This window comes from Tamandua tetradactyla, chromosome 9 (genome assembly GCF_023851605.1).
Source record: "Tamandua tetradactyla isolate mTamTet1 chromosome 9, mTamTet1.pri, whole genome shotgun sequence".
Taxonomy (NCBI): domain Eukaryota; kingdom Metazoa; phylum Chordata; class Mammalia; order Pilosa; family Myrmecophagidae; genus Tamandua; species Tamandua tetradactyla.
The window spans coordinates 15,173,352-15,190,319 of NC_135335.1; positions in this window are offsets into that span (position 1 = coordinate 15,173,352).

A 16,968-nucleotide genomic window follows, 5' to 3' on the forward strand; every position below is an offset into this window, starting at 1 on the left:
TATTAGATCACACACTTCTAAATAGCCCGGGGTAATGAAAAAGTCACAAGGGATATTAGATGATATTTTTAATTGGATGATAATAAAACTACAGTATATCAAGATTTGTGAAATGAAGCTGAAGCATTCATTAGTGGAGGATAAGCAATTTTCTTATCCTTTAAAAAAATTATAGATTCTAATGCTTCTATTAGAAAAGAGGAAGACTAAAATGAATGAGCTATGCTTCCACCTCAAGAAAACTAAAAACCAAAGTAAGTAGAAAAAATAAAATAATGAACATAAAAATATATATGAATAAAGCAGAAAATGGCTTAACTATAAAGTCAACGAAGTCAAAAGCTGGTTCTTTGAAAACAATGAACACCTTTGTAAACCTCTAGCTAATTGATCACGAAAAAAAAGAAAGTAGCTGAAATTACCAATATTAGCAATTAAAGAAGGGACTTCATTATGAATCTTACAAATATTAAATAATAAGGGAAACAATAAATAATAAAGGAATATTTTAAGCAAATTTTTGCAGAAAAAGCAAAAGACACAACTTATCTGTTTATTGAAAAACACAAATTATCAATATAGACATAATAAGCAACAAAAAATCTGAATAGCTCTATGCCAATTCAAGGAATTGAATTTATAGTAATTAAAATTTTCCTATTAGAAATTCTAAGCCCCAGATTCTTCACAGGAGAAGTCTAACAAATATTTAAGGAAAAAATACCAATATTACACAAACTCCTTCAAAAAATGGTGCATGAAAGAACATTTTCCAACAATTGCTACATACTGTACGGAAGGCCTAAATAAATGAAGATATATAACATATTCAAGGATTGCAAGCATAGGTATTGATATCAATCCTTCCAAAACTGATTTATAAATTCATATCAAGCTAATATATAGCAGGCATTTTTGTACAAATTGGAGCCGTTTTAAATATGTTATAGAAATACAAAGGGTCTAGAAAACCCATAAAATTTTCAAAAAAGAAAACAAAATTGGAGGACTTATAATACCTAATTTCAAAACTTATTATAAAGTTACTTATTATAAAACTTAAGGTGAAATTGGCATGAAGATCAACATATAGATCAATGGAAAAATGAAAGTAATCAGAAATAGACCCAAAAATACATGATTAATCAAATTTAAGCAAAGGTGATAAGGAAATTAGGTGTCAAGGAAAATGGGATAAATAATCAGCTTTTCAACCAATTGTCATGAAACTGTGAATATAGATATGGGGTGGGGGGGAATTTACCTTTACTTACACTATACAAAAACTTAACTTGAAATGCATCAAAGACTGTAAAAGTCCAAGCTCTTAAATTTCTAGAAGAAAACACTGCACAAAACATTTGCAATCTTGGGGTATACAAAGATTTTTCAGACAAGGCACAAAAAGCATTAAGCATAATAGAAAAAAATGTATATATTGAACTTCAGATTAGAAGTCTTGCTTCACAAAATGTATCATTAAGAAAATTTTTAAACAGGCCATAAACTAGGAGAAAATATGTGCAATATGCATCTGTAATGAAGACTGTACCCATAATATATAAAGAATCTACAAAACTCAAAATAAAAGCAATGTTTTTGAAAGGGCAGTAGATTTAAGCAGGCATTTCACAGAAGAAATTATACAAATAACCAATAAGTACCTGAAAAGATACTGATTGCTGGTCATCAGGAAAATGCAAATTAATGCCATACTGAGATAACACTACTATTGAGTGAATAGTTTTTTTGTACTTTTCTATACATTTAGAGATACCGGCGAACTTAAACAATCACAAATTTCCTATTTCACTTGAATGTGCATTTGCATGTTAATTTTCATTCTGAATTAAATTTAAAATCTTGAAATTCCTACCCTGAATACTGAAATTCTAAAAGAGGTTCATATTTGTCTTAATCTAATTATCCAATATCACCACCAAAAGACAGCAATTCATCTGAGATCTGTTGTAGTTTTAATGTAGTTGAGTCAAAGGTCTCCATTACATATTCAAACAATTCATCCATAAAGCTTTTGGGAAAAGTACACACTTGTCCCTTTCATTAATAAATCTTATTCCTTTCCTCAGTCAGCTGTCTCTCACTCAAGTCAAACATTGAGGGCTGCGACAGATGAGAATGGAGGCAAATTTCCATTCAACCCGATTTTCTTGGGCCAAATTACTTGGCCCAGAAAAGAAAGCAATTAATAATTACCCATCTTGGAGAACCCACCCAAATAAAGATTACAGAGTGAGACACTCCAGGGCTCCATTTCCCCACAGAAACTTTGAACAGGCAGCAAGAATTGACAGAAACTTCTTTCTCAGCACTCCAGAAAGCAGTTAAAGTATTGCAATAATTGAGAAAGTGCCAAATCAAGAAAACAGCAACTTAGAAACAGCAGGATTTTAACCAGAAAAAAACAAACAACTTAATTTTAAAATGGGCAAAAAACTTAATTAGACTTATTGTCAAAGAAAATACATATATATATGACCAAAAAGTGCATGAAAACAAGCTCAATGTCATTAGCCATCAGGGAAATGGAAATCAAAACCATTTCATACCAGTAAAAGAAACACCATTTCATCTCAGGAGAATGGCTACTATTTTTTTTAAATGGAAATTACAAGAGCTGGAGAGGATGTGGAGAAAAAGGAACAATCATTCATTGCTGGTGAGGATGTAAAACTGTGCAGCTGCTATGGAAGAGAGTTTGGTGGTTTCTCAGAATGCTAACTATAAAACTATCATATGATCCTGCAATCCCACTACTTGTATTAGTTAGTGTTCTCTAGAGAAACAGAATCAACAGGAAACACTCACAAATATAAAATTTATAAAAGTATCTCATATAACCATGGGATGCAGAGTCCAAAATTCGCAGGGCAGGCTGTGAAGCTAACGATTCTGATGAAGGGTCTGGATGAATTCCACAGGAGATGTTCACTGGCCAAAGCAGGAAGAGAGCCTGTCTCTGAATCCTCCTTACAAGGCTTCCAGTGATTAGATTAAGCATCACTCATTGCAGAAGACACTCCCCTTGGCTGATCACAAATGGAATCAGCTCTGGATTTAGCTGACATGATCATGATTTAATGCTATGAAATGTCCTCATTGCAACAGTCAGGCCAGCACCTGCCTAACCAGACAAACAGGTACCATCACTTGGACAAGTTGACACATGAAATTGACCATGACAGTCCACCCCTTGTCAACTTGGCAGCTATATATATCACCTTAAACCATACCTAATTTCTAAATAAAAAACAATAAAACACACATTTTTCCTTTCGCTTAACAATACTCAACTGTCCTGCATATAACTGAAAACACATTAAATCTCTACAGAATAGGGTGCAAGTCCTTGGGTAATATTCATTATTAAACTTGATATCTTACAACTTAAATAGTATACCATGAACAAAACAGCACTACAGTACTCGTTTCTGTAACTGATCACGTGGTCATAACTCATCTTTATCACTACCCTCTTCCACTACCTATTCCATGTTCCCTTTGCCCTCAACAAGCACTTCAGTTGCCTGTGGTTCTTTGCCTGGTGGGGTGATTCTGAAGTTTCAGAGCCCCCCATTGGTAGTCCTGCCTGGACTGGGTTGTTGCAGTTTTCCATTTATTTTAATCACATGGCACGGTAGTACTAAAAGACACCCTAAAGGATCTCCTACATTCCAAGAAAACTCTTCTTTACCTCCATTGTGTAGTTACAGTCCTACTTCCCCCTGATAGTCAGAGTCAATCACCCCAGACAATAATGTAATATCCTTCTTGGTTTGTTGGTCTAGGGGCATAAGGAGCCCAAAGTGACCAGGTGGCAGTCTTAGATTCCAGTTCAATGGAATTATTGTGGGTTCTCCTGGTGGAAGCACTACCCCTTTTGGATCTAAAACCTGTAGACCAGCAGAGCTCAGGGTCACAGGGGCAGGAAGCAAAAATTTTCCTAGTGAATTACTTGGGGTAATAGTGAGTGGCACCACTCCCATTTCCACTCCATGGTTCCTGGACCTATGCATCCTTGTTATGAGAGAAACAGCACCACACAGCAGACACTGGTTCAGACCATTTGTAGCTTTCTGGAGAATATTACCCCAGTCCTTCAAGGTATTGCCACCTAGTTTGGCCTCATAATTGAGTTTTCAAAAGGCCATTCCACTGTTCTATCAATCCAGCTGCTTCTGGATGATGGGGAACATGGTAAGACCAGAAAATTCCATGAGCATGTGCCCATTCCTGCACTTCATTTGCTGTGAAATGTGATCCTTGATCAGAAGCAATGCTGTGTGGAATAGCATGATGATGGATAAGGCATTCTGTAAGCCCACAGATGGTAGTTTTGGCAGAAACACTGCATGCAAGGAAAGCAAATCTATATTCAGAGTATGTGTCTATTCCAGTTAGAACAAATTGCTGCCCCTTCCATGAAGGAAGTGGCCTGATGTAATCAACGTGCCACCAGGTACCTGCCTGGTCATGTCGGGGAATGTTGCTATATCAGGAGCTGAGTATGGGTTTCTGCTGCTGGCACACTGGGCACTCAGCAGTGGATGTAGGCAAGTCAGCCTCTGTGAGTGGAAGTCCGTGTTGCTGAGACCATGCATAACCTCCATCCCTACCACCATGACCACTTTCTTCATGAGCCCATTGGGCAATGACAGGATGTGCTGGAGAAAGGGGCTGGCTGGTATCCACAGGATCATCTTATTCACTTGATTATTAAAACCCTCTTTTCCTGAAGTCACCCTCTGGTGTGAATTCACATGGAACACAAATATCTTCATGTTTTTAGCCCACTCAGAAAGGTCTATGCACATACTTCTTCCCCAGACCTCTTTGTCACCAATTTTCCAATTATGGTCTTTTCAAGTCCCTGACCATCCAGCTAAACCAGTAGCAACAGCCCATGAATCAACATACAAATGCACCTCTGGCCAGTTCTCCTTCCAAGCAAAATGAACAACCAGGTGCACTGCTCAAAGTTCTGCCCACTGTGAGGACTTCCCTTCACCACTGTCTTTCTAAGACACTTCAGAAATGGGTTGCAGTGCTGCAGCTGTCCACTTTCAGGTGGTACTTGCATATTATGCTGAACCATCTGTAAACCAGGCCCGAGTTTTCTCTCCCTCAGTCAATGCACTTAATGACCTCCCCAAGAGGGCACAGCTCTGGTCTGAGAAAGAGAAGGTAATTTGGCAGGAGTGGAGACCATGGGCATTTGGGCCACTTCTTCATGTAACTTACTTGTGCCTTCAGGACCTGCTCTGACCCTATCTCATATATACCATTTCCATTTTACAGTAAAGTGCTGCTGTGCACACTCAACTTTATGGCTTGTTAAGTCAGATAACACCCAGCTCATGATAGGCAACTCAGGTCTCATGGTAACTTGGTGGCCCATGCTTAAGTGTTCAGTCACTGCTAAGGCCCAGTAGCAGACCAAAAGCTGTTTCTCAAAAGGAGAATAAGTTATCTGCAGCAGATGGCAAGGCTTTGCTCCAAAATCCTAAGGATCTGCATTATTATTCTTCTTTAGGGACCTGCCAAAGGCTCCAAACAGCATCTCTATTTGCACTGACACTTCCAGCACCATGGGATCTGATGGATCATACAGCCCAAATGGCAGAGCTGCTTGTACAATAACCTGGACCTGTTGCAGAGTTTCCTCTTATTCAGGTCCCCACTGAAAATTAGCGGCTTTTCTGGTCACTCGATAAGTGGGCTGTGTAGCACACGCAAGTGAGGAATATATTATCGCCAAAATTCAAAGAGACCAACTAAGCATTTTGCCTCTTTTTTGGACATATGAGGGGCCAGATGCAGCAACTTATCCTTCACCTCAGAAGGGATATCTTGACATACCCCACACCACTGAACACCTAGAAATTTCACTGAGGTAGAAGGCCCCTTTATTTTTAGTTGGATTTATCTCCCATCCTCTGACGTACAAATGCCTTACCAGTAAGTCTAGAGTAATTGCTACTTCTTGCTCATGAGATCCAATCAACATGATATAATCAATATAATGGACCAGTGTGATGTCTTGTGTGAGGGAGAAATGATCAAAGTCCCTGCAGACAAGATTATGACATAGGGCTGAAGAGTTGATATACCCCTGAGGTAGGACAGTGAAAGTATATTGCTGACTTTGCCAGCTGAAAGCAAACTGTTTCTGGTGTTCCATACTAACAGCCATTGAGAAAAAAGCATTTGCCAGACCAATAGTTGCATATCAAGTACCAGGGGATTTATTGATTTGCTCAAGCAATGATACCACATCTGGAACAGCAGCTGCAATTGGAGTTACCACCTGGTTGAGCTTACAATAATCCACTGTCATCCTCCAAGACCCACCTGTTTTCTGCACAGGCCAAATAGGAGAGTTGAATGTGGATGTGGTGGGTATCACTACCCCTGCATCCTTCAGGTCCTTAAGAGTGGCAGTAATCTCTGCAATCCCTCCAACATTGCTTCTGCTTTACTATTTTGCTAGGTAGGGGCAGTTCTAGTGGCTTCCACTTGGCCTTTTTGCCACCATAATAGCCCTCACTGCACGAGTTGGAATACCATGTGGGGATTCTGCCAGTTGCTCAGTATGTTTATTTCAATTATATATTCTGGAACTGGGGAAATAACAAAAGAATTGGTCCAGGGTCCCACTGGACCCACTGATGGACCTGAGATAAAACTCCATTGATCACCTGGCCTCCATAAGCCCCCACTCTGACTGGTAGACCAGAGTGATGCTTTGGTTCCACTGGAATTAATGTCACTTCTAAACCAGCGTCTAATAATCCCCAAGAAATCTGATCATTTCTTTTTCCCCAATGCAGTTACCCTGGTAAAAGGCTGTCAGTCTCCTTGGGGAAGGCTTGGAGGAAGATAAACAGTAGAGATTTATGGCAGTTTAACAGGGTTCTCCCCCAAAGGAACCTGACCTTCCCTTCATTTAAGGGGCTCTGGGTCTGTAAACTGTCTCAAGTCTGGAAATTGTTCAAGGGGCCGTGACTCTGTGCTTTTGTAATTCAGGTTAGACTTCTGTTCACTTGACCTAGAACTCTTGTTTATACAGCTCAAACAAGAATTTAGTAGACTACCCTTCTATTGTATTTCTAGGTACCCCATGATTTACTAGCCAAAGCCACAGATCTCTGCAAGTCATATAATTTTGACTCCTGCTTTGAGTTTGCTGTATATTGTAATAGCCACGTCTACCCTGTCTTTGGTGATTAAGTGCTGCCACCTGGCTTCTACCAACTCGTGATCCCATTATCTCCATTGTGTTTAAGGATCCAGCTCTGTGACATCAGTTCCCATAGTAATATCTGACCTACAGAGAAGAGCAACTACAGAGCTCTTCAGGGATGATGGCGCTAGTCTCACAACCTTGTTTCTCACTGTTCTGGTAAAAGGTACATCCTCTGGTCATTCCTGCGGTGTAAGAGCAGACTTTGCATGATAAATCCACTCTAACATTCCAATATCTCTAAGCCTCTGGATCTCCTCATCTACATTATACTAGGGCAGTTCTGGCATTTCAACCTCAGGTAATGTCAGCCACCTTTTGATCCATGTTTCAACCAACCATCCAAACAAACTGTTAATACCTTTTCTAATCACTTGAGCTATAACAGTGAACGTGGGATTTCTCCTCAGTGGGCCCATATCAATAAATTCAGCCTGATCCAGTCTTATATTTCTCCCACCATTATCCCACACCCTTAAAACCCATTGCCACACATATTCACCTGATTTCTGTCTATAAATTGGAAAACTCACACAGTTCTTTTGGAGTATAATGTACCTCCTCATGTGTGATTCTTTGTACCTCAATTTTAGGGGCCTGTTGGGACTTTTGTCTAGTTATAGGTCTGGAAGAAATGATGGATTGGGGGGGTCATGAAAAGAATTAGAAATACAAAAAAAAGAATTAGAAATATCTTCCAAGCCATTTGCTTCAGAGCATTCATTTGCAGTTTCATCTGGTGAAATAGGATTAATCACTCTAGGGCTAATCCCTTCAGGAGGAGGTTGTGTGGCCAACTCCTCAAGGCAGGTTGGAGGTGGGGTGGCTATCTTCTCAGGGCAGACTATTACAGGGTTATCTAGAGAAGACTCAGCATGACCTAGGGTTTCAACCTCACCCTTGGCATCATCATCAATCCATATGTCAGCATCCCATTTTTCAGAGTCTCACTCCTTTCCAATCATCACTTTAATGGCAGACAACATGCACATTAAGATTTCAGTTTATGTTGTAAAGTTTCTACTCTAACAATAAGGTTCTGAGTCTGATTTTCAGAGATCTCAAATCTATGGCTAAAGGAAATAAGATTTTCCTTTAGGATGCTCACAGAAACATCTATCAGACGGTGTTTAACCTTCTCGTTTGAAGCCTTAAACCCATCCCATTCACTCCTTAATGTATTCAGTGTATTTAACAACAACCAGGCAACATCTTCATACCTCTTATTTCCACAAAACTCCATAAAGGTGTCAAAAACGTTATCCCGCAGAGCCTGGCTTCATACAAGCAAAGAACTAGGAGAATCAAATGATGATATTTCAACTATCTCTTTTGCCAACTCACTCCATGGATTGGGAATGTCATTCTGATTATGGAATCAGAGTCCATTTGAGTCCAGTCAGAGTAGAAAACCATTCATAAAAACCCATTTTTAAGATTCTATTTCTTAAGAACTGCTCTGTCACCAAGTTGTTTTAGTTAAGGTTCTCTAGAGAAACAGAATTAATAGGAAACACTCGCAAATATAAAATATATAAAAGTGTCTCACATAACCATAGGAATGCAGAGTCCAAACTCCTCAAGGCAGGCTGTGAAGCTGACAATTCTCATGGAGGGTCTAGATGAACTCCACAGGACAGGCTCACCATCTGAAGCAGAAAGAGAACCTGTCTCTTCTGAATCCTCCTTAAAAGGCTTCCAGTGATTAGATTAAGCACCACTCATTGCAGAAGACACTTCCCTTGGTTGATTACAAATGGGATAAACTGTGGATGCAGCTGACCCGATCATGATTTAATTCTATGAAACGTCCTCGTTGCAACAGACAGGCCAGCACTTGCCCAACCAGACAAACAGGTACCACCACTTGGCCAAGTTGACACATGAACCTGACCATGACATAGGTACATACCCAAAAGAACTGAAAGAAGGGACTAGAACAGATATTTGCCTATGAATGTTCATGACTGCCTTTTCACAACTGACAAAATATCGAAGCAATCCAAGTATCCATCAACCGATGAAAGGATAAATAAAATGTGATATATACATACAATAATATATTCAGCAGTAAGAAGGAATGAAGTTCTGATACAGGCAACAACATGGATGACTTTTGAATACATCGTGTTGAGTAGAAAAAGGCCATACACAAAAGGATAAATATTGTATGATCTCACTGACATGAACTAACAAGAATAAGCAAACTCATAGAGTCAAAATCTAGGTTATAGATTATCAAAGGATGGGGTAAAGACTGGGAATAGGAAATTAAGGCTTAATATGTGCAGAGTTCTTATTTGTAGCAACAAAAATGTTTGGGGAATGGATGAATGATGATAGCACAACATTGTAGACATAATTAACAGTACTGGGATATATACACACACACACACAAATGTGGTTTAAAGGGCACATGCTAGGTTATATATATGTACGGTAATGGGAAAGAATTCTTTTTATTCACAGAACTTCACTACACCGACAGTGAACTCTAAGTTAAACCATAAACTATAGCTAATAGTGCAATTATAAAAATGTGCTTTCATCAATTGTAACACATATACCAGACCAATGCAGGTTGTTAATAACGAGGTGCTACATGGGAATCCTGCATTTCATGCATGATTGTTCTGTAAACCCACAGCTTCTCTAATAAAAAAAAATCATGGCTTCCAAGATGCTGTATTCCAGGTAGGGAAAAATTTAAAAAGTAGGTTTTCCTAGTGCACTTGCTGGTCCCTCCCACATCTCATCACCAGCTCAGTACGGAGCTAGCCCATACTCCCATGCATGTCCAAACACACCGTATGACTAAGTTCTGAGGAAGAGCACAAGCACAGATCAGTCTGCAAAGACCAAGAAAGGTGTTTTCTCTTTTCTTTTTCATGTGGTTTCTTTTTTTATTGCTAGCTCCTGGCATTCAAGGAAAGTGCTGTCATAACATTAGCTGATACAAGTTTAAGGAACAGATACCTCAAAGTCTAAATTCCAGTGATACATTAAAATATCAAAATGTCCAGGTTTCAATGAAATATGAAAATGTCCAAATTTCAAGCATTCTTTTTGTTTACAAAACATACATAGAAACAAAAAACAATGGCCCATGCAAAGAAGATTCAAGCATTATGAAAAGGAAGAGCTAAACTTGATATATGCCAGATAAAAATTTTTAAGTAGCTATAAATATGTTCAAAGAGCTTAAGTAAAACACAGACAAAAAAACTAAAACACATTAGGAAAGCATAGAAAACACAAATACAATATTGATAGAGATATATGGGGGGTTATACAAAGGAAACAGAGTTGAAGACCACAGTAATAGAAATAAAAAATTCCAAGGAGGGGTTCAATAGCAGAGAGGAGCTGAAAGTAGAGAAAGTCAATAAGATTTTAAGATAAGACTATTGAAATAATTCAGTCTGGATAGTTAGAAAGAAGAAAAATGGAGAATAATGAACAGAGCCTGAAGAATTTGTGGAACACCATCAAGCATACCAAATTAGGCACTGTGGGAATCCCCAAAGGAGATACAAGACATAAAGGGGCAGAAAGAATTGAAAAAAATAAATGGCTGAAACTTCCTAAATTTAATGAAAGACATGAATATAGGCATTCATGATACTCAGCAAACTCCACATACAACAATCAAAATGTTGAATGCCAAATGTAAAGAGAGAATTCTGAAAACCACATAAGGGAAGCAACCATGTCACATACAAAGAAGACTCAGTAAGATTAAATGCTAATCTTTTAATTGGAAACCATGGAGGCAAGAAGGCAGTGGGATGACATATTTAAAGTGCTGAATGGAAAAAAAAATGCCTCCCCAAACTTCTATATCCAGCATAACTGTTTTTCAAATATGAGGGAGAGATTAAGACATTCCCAGACAAATGAAAACCGAAGGACTTTGTCACCACTAGACTAGCCCTACCAGAGATGCTAAAGGGAGTGTTTCAGGTTGAAAGAAAAAGACAATTGATGAAAGCTACCTGAAGAAAGAGAGATCTCTGGTAAAGATAATAACATGGGTAAAAGTAAAAAAATAACAGTACAACTGTATTTTTGTTTTTAACTCTACTTCTTGCTTCCTATAGAATCTAAAAGGCAAATTCATAAAATGTAGTGATAAATCAATGGTTTGGGGCTTGTGATGTATAATATACAATTTGTGAGAAGAACTACATAAAAGTGATGCGATGAAAGGGTAACAACATAGTTGTGTATGCTATTAAAGTAAAGTTGGTATTAAACCAAATGAGATTGTTATAGCTGTAGGGTGTTAAATTTAAGCTCCAGGGCAACCACAAAGGAAGTATTAGAGAGTATGTGAACTCACAGTTTATCAGGGGCAGAGTGCAGAGGTAATGGGTAGTTAAAGCATAATGGGTGTAGGATTTCTGTTTGGGGTAAAGAGACATTTCTAGTAATGGATGACAGTGAGGGTACCATATTGTGAGTATGATTAATCCCACTAAATGGTGTGCTTGGGAGGGGTTGGGATGAGAAGGTTTATGTTGTATACATGTTTCATAATTTTTTTTAAAGAAAGGGAAACTAAGGAGACAATAACAAATAATGGGAATATGTGGTCCTGAATGGTATCTAAGAATGAAAGAGGAAAGTTTCAAAAAAAACATTATTGGGACGTATGAAAAAATTAGACTATAGATGTCAGATTTATATCAATGTTAAATTTCTTGAACTTGATAACTGAATTTAAGGTGTATACATAAATCAATATCCTTGTTTTTAGGAAATGTACACGGAAGTATTGTGTGCTCAAGGAGTATGACATGTGCAACCTGCTCTCAAATATCAGAAAATAGATTAAATAGATGTAAAAAGATGATAGATAGATTGACAGACAGATGGAATGACAGATATAGATAGATGATGATAGATTGATTAGATAGAAAGATAGATAGAGAGATAGATGGATAGATAGATAATTAGATAGATAGATAGATAGATAGATAGATAGATAGATAGATAGACAGACAGATAGATAAAAAGATAGTGAGGGGAAAAAAAGAAAGAAATGGCAAATATGTCAAAATGGTGCATTGGTAGATCTGGGTATCTGGAGGGAAGAGATATGGAGTTTGTATTATATTTACAACTGTCCCACAAGTTTAAAATTATTTCAAAATAGTTTAAAGTAAAAGAAAGAATGACCCATCTCAGCATGCAGGTCCCAGTCTCATGCTAATTTTTATCTCTGTAGAATAGTTTAGCTTACTGAAAAAAATGTAAATGCAAATAAATCCAAATCCATCATCTCCTGGAAATAGTGAGAGTGCATTCTATATACTATCAAAACATTAATAAATTAAGTTAATACAAAATAGCTACAACAACTGTGTGGATGTTTTTAATAATTTGTATCTATCTAGATGCCTCCAAATTGAATTCATATGAGCAGAGTGTTAGAAAACAGGAATAATGAGCATTCCACAACATCTAAGCCATGATTCTATATATGTGGATATTCATAGCAACATCATGGGATCACAATCATCCTATGATTAATTAGAAGCTGGACTGTTATCAACTGGCTTGAGGTCCAATTTTCTTGCAGTTTTTGGCAATCTAATTCACTATGTATGTGGTGTCTTCTGGGCATTGCAATCTGTAAAAATTGGACACTTGAAGTGTCTTGGGCACAACTCTTTGTTATGTTTTAACAAAGTCCCAATTGAGCTGCGGATAAGAGGATTGATTTTCTCTAGTGCCTCTAAATAATTTGAACACCAACAATAATGTGTCCTTATGCATGTGCCTGTGCATTTGCATATGCGTATGTCTTGGTAGCCTTTTAATAACTCCCAGTGAAACTTCTTCATCAAGAATAGTAACCTACTTGACTTCCACTTCTTTGTCCAATAATATTCCCTTTGCAATTCTTACATTAGATCTGAGGCTGAGGGATTTGTAAATGAGACAAAGACTCAGTGCAAAAAACTGACAGAGTTGATTCTTGGACCTGCCCTTTCTCTCCTGAATGTAGACCATAGACATTAAAATATTAATATCCTCCAAAGGATTTAACCTTCAAAAACAGAATTTCTCCAGCATTAATGTCACCAGAGTTCCATGATGCACACTACCTAATGATGTAAAATTTTTAGTTGGAGTTTGAGGATCAAAGAAACTAGGTAAAAGCTTTAAGTACTAAAGTTAAATTTATCGTTAGTGAAATAGAGTTATTGTGAAATGTCATTATTAGTTATGCATAAATAATTTGACTTTGTTATTTTCCAGATATATTAAATGCTTCAGAGTTAAGATCATCTCAGTGGCGGAAATCACAAAGGTGGGTGTTAAATAAGGGGAAGAGGAATATTGTGTTAAGAGAGATGCAGAAATGTGGTCCATTCACTGTGAGAAAAGATGTGTATTTGCCACAGTCCTTGGAGTTACTCATTGGTGAGTCTGTCTCAGACTAAGATTGTTATTCCAGACTTCATTTTGCCAAATGGCTATCTTTAGACTTTTTCAAATGCTCTTGCTTTGCAAAATTGAATTCTATGGAGAAGATTGAAAGAAAACACTGGTTTTTTATGTCATTTCTATACCTACTATTATATACATTTTCCCTTCATCAAACATAGATTCATGCCATATTCCATATGGAAAACAGGAGTAACTAGCACTTATCCAAGGAGTGGTGTGAGAATTAAATAAATAAACTTTTTATACCATTTCACATATAATAAGTACTCAAAAATAGTAGCTTTTGTTATTGCTGGAAATTATCTCCCTATGCCACAAGTTTATCTTATTTCTCTCATGACACATCTCACTTTTTATCATTATTATGTCCATTAATTTGCACAAACCATCCTCCTTTGTTGACTATAAACACTATGACAGTGTGTTCTAATTTTACCACACATTTGAAAATATATAATAAATATTCAGTCGCTACACATAAGGTGGAACAAATAATAACAATTTTGAAATTCCCTTGGAATGATCAATAACAGCTTATCAAAAAACAATCACTTTTATAACAGCACCAATGTCTCTACCAGTTATGAGATTCCACCACCCTCTTAGCTTTGACCCAAAGAGGGAAAGAGGCAGAAGACACCTTCCCAGACTAGTCCGAGATAGAGCTCTTCTGTGCTCCCAGAGCACAGTTCATGTCAGCACTGTAAACCATGTGTTTTTCATGCACTTCTAGATGCATTAGATTGAAAATTGATCTAGAGTGAGGACTTTTTCATACTCATGTATATAGCATTAGGAATAGCAGAATCCCAGGCACACTAAAAGGATCACAAAATATGTGTTGAAGGACTAAAGAAGTCATTGACTAAATGAAAGTGTTTTTCTCTTGTCCTCCTAATAAATGCAGTGTGAGGAATGTCATTAGGTTCCGTTTTGTTAACATCAATTTCTACTATACAATCTTAATTGAGGATGGTATGAAGATGTGTGATTAGGTTGAATAAATGCCGATTCAAACTCATCCTGGAATTTTTTTATTTTTTAATTAAAGAGATGAACTAGACTGTTTTTCTGTGAACTCTACCCTAAAATTAATTTTAAAAAAAGAATTTTAATAAATCTAAGGCTTACTTGATGAATGCTGTAAAGGACAGAGTATAGGTTTTGGAGCGAAACAGAATCACATCTGAAGCTCAGCTTCACCACTTACTACTGTCATAAGATCCCCTTCTGGATTATTTCATCATCTGTAGAGAAGGAATCAAAACCCCTTCTTTATAAGGATACTTAAGAGAACCCTTTCTTTATAAGGATACAATGCATCACACTTTAGGTCTTGAGATGTGAAGTGTGCAGGAAGCATCCTGACTACCCAACTGTTTTTCCCCCAGCCACCCACTGATGGATCTACTGAGAAGGGAAGTAGGAACAAAGCAGGAGGAAAAAGCAGATCAAAGCCTGATATTAGGCACCTGCATTCAGACCTGGAGGGCTGGTACTCCCATCCAGTCTTGTCGGTGCCCTAGTGAATCTTCCTCTTGGTTCAGAAGTCTTTCACTCTCTGCTGGCTCAGGCTGATATCACCCACACAGTATCCACCCCACACAGTAAAGAAATTGAAGAGTAAGGCTTCCGTCATTCAGCTAGTTAATGGCAGAATATGGAAATGATGGATGCAAAGCTCCAACTCCCAAATCAGAGTCTTCTGCACTGCATCCTACTACCTCTCTCAGCAGTGCAATTTTTCCTTTTGGGGAAAAAAGAAATCACCTTTCATATTCCCAACACCTCTATAGGTTCTCATCAAAATGTGTTCTTGCATCCACTCAAAACTGCTTCATTATGCTTTCTTCAAGCTGAGACCTGCCTTTACACAAAAAAAGTATACAAAAGACATTTTAATTATCAAAAAAGGATGTTTTATGTAATATTTCTTTAATATAACCTAATTAGACTTGTTCTTGTAGTTGGTATAGATATCTTTCTGACACAGAAACACAAATAAAATGTTGAGCTTTGTTTTCTGTGAGGTAAAAAACAATGTGTTCATGCATACTGTAGAATAATAATGGATCATTTAAGTCTGCAATTTGTTTAAAGCACTAATATCCCTTCCATAATGGATATAAGGCAGTTTTAAAAAAATAAATAAAAATCAGTAAGATCTTTAAAATATCAGATGGAAGTCAAGGCAAATGGAAACTAAAAACAAATTGGGATCAAGAGAGCAGATAAAAATTGCTCAGGAAAATATGTACAATAAAATTCCACATATAAGTTAAACAAATAACTCTGAGTTTATTAATGAACAAAATAGAGTTTAAAATTTTAACGATCTTCAAGATGAAAGAATACCAGTAGTTCTAGAGCAGCAAACCATTTCAAGGCTCTGGTAACTAATGAAGATTTTGTCCATGAGTCTTCATCCAGATGCCCCTGTGTGATGTGCTGCAAAAATCTTCTTCAAAGAATAGTGGAGGAAATTCTGAATAGCTTTTCCTTATATTGTTCTTCAGTGAAAGGCAAATTGCCTAAGTTTAAATCCATTAAATGGGTTGATTCAATAAGAAACAAAACACTTAAGTGTGATTAATAATTAATCTTTAGAAGGCAAAGCAAGTAGACCTTTCCTTGCTCTTTAGGTTTCAAAGGAAAGGGGAAATGATGGAAGAGTCCAGCAAGGAAAAATCTGATGATGAACTATTGGTAAAGGGAATGTGGTGATTTTTTCTCTCCTGTTTTTCTGCCTCTAAAAGTAAAAAAGATAATGCTGATTTGGATATATTACACTTTTACAATAGTAAAAAATCAAAATATAAACATTTCATTAAAGCCAATAAAACCTGGAGCAGGAAAAGCAAAAGTTTCAAAGATGGTACTTTCACTTCTTACAGCTAGGGAAGCCAGAAAGGAATTTTGATGTCCAAAGCAGCCTAGGTGACAGGAAGAGAGTATAAAAAAAAAACTGTTTTCAAATCAGAATGCATTTATTACAATGAAAGTACCCAATGCACCAAATTAAACCTCGGAAATTGTGTCTTTTTTAAATAAGCAAATGTCACTACTTAAAAGGTATGTCTGTTTTTTCCAAGGATAGTTAGATTTTTTTTTAGAAAAAAACACTATTGAATGACTGACTTTGTATGTGATAATTAGATTTGATCACCAAACTGATTGCAAGCTTAAAAATGTGGATCAACTTACCATCATTGCGAACACTACAGCCACATGGGGAATCGTCTGAG